Here is a 10,150-nt window from a genome sequence, read left to right on the forward strand (position 1 = left end):
TATTTTAACCAAAAAAAAAAAAAATGGGGATTCTCTTGTACACCCTATTCCTTCTTTCCCATTCTTGTTCTTTTAATTTAACTAGTAGATACTGCCCAAGAAATAGAATCTGGCTATTGTGCTATCTTGCAGCCTGATACACGCAAGAGCTTAAACAGCCAAGATGGGTTGCCCGTGGTCTCAAGAAGATGCCACTACGTACATGAACCAATTAGTGGAAAGAGCTAGAGACATGACATATCTTCTTCCATTATTACTTTGTGTATTATGCTCAACAGATATCACACCTCTTAATGGTTGATGATGCACAGTCACAGGAATGTTTGAAACTAATTTATTCAAAAGGCCCAAAAAGATCAATTTTTAGGCTGGGATGTAATGAATATTATGAACATTTATATATGCTTAGTCCAGGAATAAATGTTAAACAAAGTTTTCATAGTTAAGAACTTAAGAATATGCTATCACTGTCCAAGAGAGCCTGTGAATAAATTTGAAAAGTAAAATCTTGAAGATTCTCAGATTGAATAAAATTAAAAACATAAAGGAAATACAAAATGAATACTCATAAGTTTCAATAGGATGATCCCCTATGTTTAACATTCTGGCATAGCCGCAACAAAAGCCAAAATGGTACATTGCTGTTGGAAAAAGAAAACAGAGAATACTAACAAAAGAAGGAACATGAAAATGAGAACAGTTTGGCTAGTGAGAATCATCAAGCCATCAAATATGAATTTTCAATTGAAATTTCTTACCAATTCCCAAACATAAAAAAATGAAACTGTTAACTTAATAGTACAAAAAGACTTTTGACAAGTTCTATCTCAAACAATAGAAGAAAATTTAGTCAAATGAAACTTTTCATTTTGATTATTAACAATTCCCTCGTAGCAAATTAAAATTTGTTTGACTTTAGTAGTAGCAAGTGGCTCGGAAATTCTTGAATTGTTGCAAAGTCAAACATTCTTATTCAAATAAATCATGATAAGGTAGCCGGTGGGAGCTGATTGTTAAACAAGAATCATTCATTTAGATACTTCTAATATCCCTTTAAAGCTGATGGGGAAAATGATACAAAAAAATAGAGTTTGGGATGGGATTTTGATTAGGAAATTGTCATATAGACTTGTAGGTCCGCCTAAGCATAATTATCCTTTAAATTATGTCATTTACACCTCGTGATGATTAGTTGTGATAAAGTATTAAATGAAAGATAAGCATAAGCTTTAGCTGAAATGTTGGCCACAAGCTACAACTGCTGAGCGAGGACAAGATTATAATAGAGAACGTGGGGGAAAAAAAAACCTACAAATTTCATTCTGAACTTATGAGGAAGTGTGTGAATACCATAAGCGGTTTTTTTTTTTTTTTTTGAGCCCCCGTTACTGTCCCTCAGATTTCTCCTACCGTGGAAGGGTCCTCTGCAGTAGCCCCTCCGAATCAGGGTTCCTAGGTGTTTCAACAGGCTCCTCTAGACAAACTGCCTACCGAGTTGGGGGTGGCGTAGGACACTCTTATTTGTTTTCTTTTTCATTTCATTTTTGCTTTTTGGCTTGGCGACATTGTAACGAGAATACATATTTTCTACTTGAAATATATATATTCAGTAGCTTACTTTAGTTTTTTGATTGATGCTTCCTCTTACTTGTTATACTCTAATGTTTGCTCAATATCTTGGTTCTGTTCTGGACTTAGTCTCGTGAGGCAATCAGCTGTCCTGAAGCGTGAATTCGAGGACGGTACCATCACTCAGTTTATCTAACGCTTTTGTTCTTCCGCAAATAGTTAGCTTTCTCATAGGCTTGAGTCCGAGGACATGCAAGACCTTGGTTCTGTCTAGTACTCAGGTATATTTGAGTGGTTAGTTTTCCCATAAGTTTGGGTCCGAGGACCATGCAAGAACTTGGTTCTGTCTAACACTTCTGTTCTTCTGTAAGTAGCTAGTTTTCCCATGGGTTTGAGTCCGAGGACCATGCAAGACCTTGGTTCTGTCTAGTATCCAGGTATATTTGCATGGTTAGTTTTCCCATAGGTTTGGGTCCAAGGACCATGCAAGACCTTGGTTCTGTCTAACGCTTCTGTTCTTCTGTAAGTAGCTAGTTTCCCCATAGGTTTGAGTCTGAGGACCATGCAAGACCTTGGTTCTGTTTAGTACCCAGTATATTTGCGTGGTTAGTTTTCCCATAGGTTTGGGTGGGTCCGAGGACCATGCAGACCTGGTCCTGTTTACATTTCTGTTCTTCTGTAAATGGCTAGTTACCACATAGGTTTGAGTCTGAGGACCATGCAAGACCTTGGTTCTGTCTAGTACCCAGGTATATTTGTGTAGTTAGTTTTCCCATATATTTGGGTCCGAGGACCATGCAAGACCTTGGTTCTGTCTAACACTTCTGTTCTTTCTGTAAGTAGCTAGTTTCCCTCATAGTTTGAGTTCGAGAACCATGCAAGACCTTGGTTCTGTCTAGTACCTAGGTATATTGTGTGGTTAATTTTCCCATAGGTTTGGGTCCGAGGACCATGTAAGACCTTGGTTCTGTCTAACACTTCTGTTCTTCTTGTAAGTAGCTAGTTTCTCCCATAGGTTTGAGTCCAAGGACCACGCAAGACCTTGGTTCTGTCTAGTACCAGGTATATTTGCGTGGTTAGTTTTCCCATAGGTTTGGGTCCGAGGACCATGCAAGACCTTAGTTCTGTCTAACACTTCTGTTCTTCTGTAAGTAGCTAGTTTCCCCATAGGTTTGAGTTCGAGGACCATGCAAGACCTTAGTTCTATTTAACACTTATGTTCTTCTGTAAGTAGCTAGTTTCCCCCATAGGTTTGAGTCCGAGGACCATGCAAGACCTTGGTTCTGTCTAGTACCCAGTATATGCTTTGCTTCGTCGGAAGTGGGCCACCCTGTGGACCTGACCCTTGACCTCTCAATGCCCTGGGCAAGGGTGGTTTGGAATTCTAACCTTACGCGTGCAGTAATCCCGCCCTCAATTCAAGTTTCTGCCCTCTTTAGTTACAAGGCGTCTCCCGACTATTCGCGTTCCCACTTGACGTTTCAATGCACGAGGCGTGCTCTCATTAATATTTTCGTAGATTGATGAAGATCCAACAGTCAATAGCCGCCTTGGAATTTGGTCGCGATTAATGTCACCGATAATTCTTCTCTCGTGTTTTGCGTAGATCAATTCTCACCAACTTCCACTCCCTATATAAGGCTATTAGGAGGGAGACGTCTTCCTTCACTTCATGAACCTTCTAATAAAACAGGAAACATGTCCTCCCAACTTTCCGAGCTCTTTCAATAACTCTGTCAGACTTGTGATAAGAGTTTGGAGAAATGGGACAGCCGCGGATGGGAGTGAGGGCGTACAGGCTAAAGGCCCTCCTCCCTGACCGAGAGCCGCTGAGGCAATAGTCCGCATCAGACTTCGACGTGGCAAAATTTGGGCGTCACCGTGATTGTGTCGTGCAAGGCGGCTAGGAGGAAGGTCCTGAAGTACATAACGCTCTTCTCTCTGGGCGCATTCCTGCCGGAGGAGACGCGCAAGATTACGTCATGTTTGGTGCCCGAGTGTTGCCGTCTCCAACGGCCAACCGCGGTGGGGCTAGGAGAGAATCAAGGGAACATCATGAGGAGGGGCCGCCAGGCTCCCATGCGTCTGCTCCTCTCTTGTCGTCGGCACCACCGCACCAGCCCAAGAGTTATTGGTAGCCTTGAAACAGGCCTACCTCAGCCCTATTCCCTCTAGTTAGCTTTAGGTCAGGCCCGTCTGGGCCTCTGTTTGTAGCCTTAGCTTTAAAACATGCCTATCTGAGCCTCTATTTGTATCTTGTATTTCTTTTTCATTTAATAAAATAATGTGATGCTTCATCTCTTTTCCTTTGAATCTTCTACCTTTCTGCAAGAGTTTATTTATTCATTTATTTATATATTGTTTTTTTTTTTTGACACATCCTCTTAACCTTCCGTAAACTAGCTATTTAGGAATGATCGTCCGTTGCGCCTGTTTGTGCACAAATTCTTCCCACAGACGGCCCAATTGTAGGGACTCAGTTTGGATTGGACAGAAAAAGGATGGTATCTAGCCCAACAAGCCCCAACAATACATTTTTAGAGAGTGGGATGAAGAATTAGGCCCTAACAGACAGCAACTCTAAAAACAGGAATTCCAACCCTTTGGAGTCTAGGCATCAGGCAGCTCTTTAAGGTTGCTCCTCGGCACTCATCCGAAGAGCTTCCTCCTTTTCCCCTTTTCTTGTTCCTCCTCCTTTTTTTTTTTTGTTGGGTTCTTCTTATATCCCTCTCCTTCTTTCTCTTTCTTCCATCTTTGATCATATGGCCTTCCTTCTGACCGCCCATCCCATCAGCTGTACTATCAGTACTCAAGTGATTTACAGTGACCAAGGTTATCAGTCCAGGAGTCACATCTCCATTAATGTGGCCAGGGGGTTAGGTGAGCGCATTTATTGTGGAGGTGACAACCTCTCCTAAACTCGTCTCCCCCCCACCACTTGGGGTTAGCCTGGTCTGCCGAGAACAGGGATATCCTCGGGGGGTTCTAAGAGCTTAGGCCTTCATACATCGTTTCGTACAATACTTCTTCCTCGCATGGGCCCTGGGCCAATGTAAGTGGGCCGAGGTTACCAGGCCATTAGCCCCACACTATTGATAGTCATTTTTATATTTTTTTAACTCTTTAAAAACTTTTGTAAGGATATTATTAAGGGGTCCGTTTAGATACAGCTGAAAACTGAAAACTGAAAAACACTGTAGCAAATAATTTTTAAATGTGTAAATAGTACTGTGAGACCCATTTTTAATGAAAAAGTTGCTGAAAAGTAAAATTTGTGGGTCCATGAACAGTAAAAGTTGTGTGGAAAAGTCACATGTTGCGGCTACTATTCAATGAACAGTAATCGCAACAGTGTTGCTACAGTAAAAAAGTGGCTGGGAAAGCTGGAAACGCGTGAAATGAAAAAAAAAAAAAAAAAAGAGCTGAAAACGTAAACGGCAACGCCCAACGCGCTGGCCAAACGATCTCTAGGTATAAAATGTAAATTGTCCATGATTTTTTTTTTTTTTATAACTATTGTGAAACACTTTTTTTTTTTTTTTTTTTACGATTCATTTATTTTAAACTCTTTGGTTTTTGTACTTAATAATTACTTGGATGAATATTTATGATATTTTCCCATATTTGATTCTAAAAATTAAGAAATAAAACCCTTTAAGAATAAATAATTTAGAAAACATGGCGCAAAATTAGAACTCTAATTTGAAATTCTGATTGAGTTTCTCTCAACTTCACCTATTATTATATATATATGAGAAATTACCACATTACCCATTAACTAAATAAAAGGTAGAAATTAAAACTCATTATACTAGCCATTATATATTTAAAATAAAAGGAAATACGCAGTTGAAAAAGTACTTGAACTAAGCCAAACTCTTAAAAAGGTGGACACTAAGTTACAAGTCTTGTAACTCAATTAGTTGGCATTTTCTTGATGTTTTCATGATATTTAGGATGCAATCCTTCTCGCTTGTTAACTATCAAATTATTAAAATAAAAAATAAAAATACTGGACACTAAAAATTGTATTATCCTTATAAATTATTTTTGAGATTTAAAAGTACATTTTATTTAATATGTGATTAAGTTGAAATATCAAGTTCCAATTTATCTTAATTAGTTTAATTTTTTTTTTTCTCGAGAATCATCTTAGTTTAATATGTGATTGAGTTAAAATGTACTACAATTTACCTTGCTCTCAAAAAAGAAAAAAGAAAAAGACAGTTAAAACATACAGCATAAATACTATTTTGTTTATAATAGATCAAAATTGTATAAATAATTTTTAAATTTTCATACATTAATTTAGCAAAAGATCAAAGTATTGATTAAGCAAACCCCCCCCCCCCCCCCACCCCAAAAAAAGTAGTCCTTAAGCAACAACATTAAGGGTATGTTTGGTAAACTATAATAGGAGTTGTAATATAATAGTTATTCCTATGGTTTAGTTATTCTTTACTTTGGTTATGTTTTTATTACAATGAATAATCATTCCTTATGAATAGCTATTCTTCAAAATGAGGAATAATTATTCCTCTTTAAAAGGTTGTATTAACTATTCCTTAGTAAGTACAATAATTTCAAAACTTAATATGTTTTCAAATAAACAAACTTTTCATATACATCTAACAATTATAAAAATAAAAAATCATAAAAAATAACACATATCTCTCTTAAATTTAAAAATAACAATTTTTAAAGAAATATAATTGTATGGGTAAGGAATTTCCTAAAATAAATGTTAAGTTTCATTCTAATGTTATAACTCACAACCAAACTAATGAATAGGTTTAGTTATTAAATTACAATACATTTTATTCCTAGTAATAAAAATTACAATTCCTATTGTAATCCTCATTCAGTGTATCAAACGTACCTTAATGGTTGCAAAATCTTGCAAAATACAAAAAGTAATTCATTTTACACATTTTGATTAAAAAAACACCCATATTAATGGGTGTAAAATTGTGCATAAATGCAAAAAATTTACAGTTTACTTAGCTTTGCATTTAATATTTTACTAATTTTTTCCCTCTCCTTCACCTCACTCTCCCTTTTTCTCTCTAGTGCTTCTTAGTCTCACCTCTCTCTCTTTTTATCTCTGGTCCTTCAGTCTCACTCATCGATCTCCAAAGCAAGCCGCCACTAATGAACGGAGAAGCAAGCCAACATTGATCTCCGAGGAAGCAAGCCGTGCCACTAATCTCCAAAGCAAACTCACTCTTGCCGTGCCACCGTCGATCACCGCTAAAGCTCACTTGCCGAAGCTCTCATCATGCCACCACCGATCACCGCTGAAGCTTTGTTTGATCAGTGGTTTTTGGGGGTTTTGATCCTTTTTAATTTTTTGTTTGATCAGTTTTAGGATTTTTTTTTTTTTTTTTTTTTTTNATGTTAAACAAAGTTTTCATAGTTAAGAACTTAAGAATATGCTATCACTGTCCAAGAGAGCCTGTGAATAAATTTGAAAAGTAAAATCTTGAAGATTCTCAGATTGAATAAAATTAAAAACATAAAGGAAATACAAAATGAATACTCATAAGTTTCAATAGGATGATCCCCTATGTTTAACATTCTGGCATAGCCGCAACAAAAGCCAAAATGGTACATTGCTGTTGGAAAAAGAAAACAGAGAATACTAACAAAAGAAGGAACATGAAAATGAGAACAGTTTGGCTAGTGAGAATCATCAAGCCATCAAATATGAATTTTCAATTGAAATTTCTTACCAATTCCCAAACATAAAAAAATGAAACTGTTAACTTAATAGTACAAAAAGACTTTTGACAAGTTCTATCTCAAACAACAGAAGAAAATTTAGTCAAATGAAACTTTTCATTTTGATTATTAATAATTCCCTCGTAGCAAATTAAAATTTGTTTGACTTTAGTAGTAGCAAGTGGCTCGGAAATTCTTGAATTGTTGCAAAGTCAAACATTCTTATTCAAATAAATCATGATAAGGTAGCCGGTGGGAGCTGATTGTTAAACAAGAATCATTCATTTAGATACTTCTAATATCCCTTTAAAGCTGATGGGGAAAATGATACAAAAAAATAGAGTTTGGGATGGGATTTTGATTAGGAAATTGTCATATAGACTTGTAGGTCCGCCTAAGCATAATTATCCTTTAAATTATGTCATTTACACCTCGTGATGATTAGTTGTGATAAAGTATTAAATGAAAGATAAGCATAAGCTTTAGCTGAAATGTTGGCCACAAGCTACAACTGCTGAGCGAGGACAAGATTATAATAGAGAACGTGGGGGAAAAAAAACCTACAAATTTCATTCTGAACTTATGAGGAAGTGTGTGAATACCATTAGTGGTTTTTTTTTTTTGGGGGAATTAATAATATTATTATTCACAGTGTACTATACGAGGGTTTTCTTTTTTCAAGGTATATGGTAGTTTCATGAATTACTATTAAAATATAAACTTAATATTTTATTAGTATATAACTCGTGCATATGAATAGTACAATTAAAAATAATCATACCCTCTTTTCATGTGTGTGTTAAAAATACTTAGTATTTTCAAAAGAAAAAATAGCGGGTTAATCTCATATTGAAAAATGAGTGTGAGTAAAAGAGATTTAAAACTTGTGCTGTATATTCAAGAGTTAGGCCCTTTTTAGATATACACCACTGTAAGTTTCTTTAAAAACCTTCTCCCCTCTTACCTTGTGTGTGTGTGTTAAAAATACTTAGTATTCTCAAAAGAAAAAATAGTGGATTAGTCCCACATTAGAAGATGAGTGTAAGTAAAAGAGGTTTAAAATCTGTGCTGTGCATCTAAGACTAAGAGTTAGACTCTCATTTTATTTTAACTAGCCTGTAACTCCATGCATATGCACGGATACACTTAAAAATATACAACAAAATGCATAATATAATTCATATATATACATACATATATATATATATATATAATTTAAATACTATTTGTAGGGACTCAGTTTGGATTGGACCCAGAAAAAGGATGGGTATCTAGCCCAACAAGCCCCAACAATACATTTTTAGAGAGTGGATGAAGAATTAGGCCCTAACAGACAGACAACTCTAAAAACAGGAATTCCAACCCTTTGGAGGTCTAGGCATCCAGGCAGCTCTTTAAGGTTGCTCCTCGGCACTCATCCGAAGAGCTTCCTTCCTTTTCCCCTTTTCTTGTTCCTCCTCCTTTTTTTTTTTGTTCTATTGAGTTCTTCTTATATCCCTCTCCTTCTTCTCTTTCTTCCATCTATTGATCATCCATGTGCCTTCCTTCTGACCGCCCATCCCATCAGCTGTACTATCAGTACTCAAGTGATTTACAGTGACCAAAGTTATCTAGTCCAGGAGTCACATCTCCATTAATGTGGCCAGGGGGTTAGGTGAGCGCATTTATTGTGGAGGTGACAACCTCTCCTAAACTCGTCTCCCCCCATCACTTGGGGTTAGCCTTGGTCTGCCAAGGTGATTAAGCAAACCCCCCCCCCCCCCCCCCTCCAAAAAAAAGTAGTCCTTAAGCAACAACATTAAGGGTATGTTTGGTAGACTATAATAGGAGCTGTAATATAATAGTTATTCTTATGGTTTAGTTATTCTTTACTTTGGTTATGTTTTTATTACAAGGAATAATCATTCCTTATGAATAGCTATTCTTCAAAATGAGGAATAATTATTCCTCTTTAAAAGGTTGTATTAACTATTCCTTAGTAAGTGCAATAATTTCAAAACTTAATATGTTTTCAAATAAACAAACTTTTCATATACATCTAACAATTATAAAAATAAAAAATCATAAAAAATAACACATATCTCTCTTAAATTTAAAAATAACAATTTTTAAAGAAATATAATTGTATGGGTAAGGAATTTCCTAAAATAAATGTTAAGTTTCATTCTAATGTTATAACTCACAACCAAACTAATGAATAGGTTTAGTTATTACATTACAATACATTTTATTCCTAGTAATAAAAATTACAATTCCTATTGTAATCCTCATTCAGTGTACCAAACGTACCTTAATGGTTGCAAAATCTTGCAAAATACAAAAAGTAATTCATTTTACACATTTTGATTAAAAAAACACCCATATTAATGGGTGTAAAATTGTGCATAAATGCAAAAAATTTACAGTTTACTTAGCTTTGCATTTAATATTTTACTAATTTTTTCCCTCTCCTTCACCTCACTCTCCCTTTTTCTGTCTAGTGCTTCTTAGTCTCACCTCTCTCTCTTTTTATCTCTGGTCCTTCACTCTCACTCATCGATCTCCAAAGCAAGCCGCCACTAATGAACGGAGAAGCAAGCCAACATTGATCTCCGAGGAAGCAAGCCGTGCCACTAATCTCCAAAGCAAACTCACTCTCGCTGTGCCACCGCCGATCACCGCTAAAGCTCACTCGTCGAAGCTCTCATCGTGCCACCACCGATCACCGCTGAAGCTTTGTTTGATCAGTGGTTTTTGGGGGTTTTGATCCTTTTTAATTTTTTGTTTGATCAGTTTTAGGATTTTTTTTTTTTTTTTGGTTGATCAGTGGGTTTTGGGGTGATGATGGTGCTTGATGATGGTGGGTTGATGATGGTGGCTG

This window comes from Quercus suber, unplaced genomic scaffold, assembly GCF_002906115.3.
Source record: "Quercus suber isolate HL8 unplaced genomic scaffold, Cork oak 2.0 scaffold_152, whole genome shotgun sequence".
Classification (NCBI taxonomy): Eukaryota; Viridiplantae; Streptophyta; class Magnoliopsida; order Fagales; family Fagaceae; genus Quercus; species Quercus suber.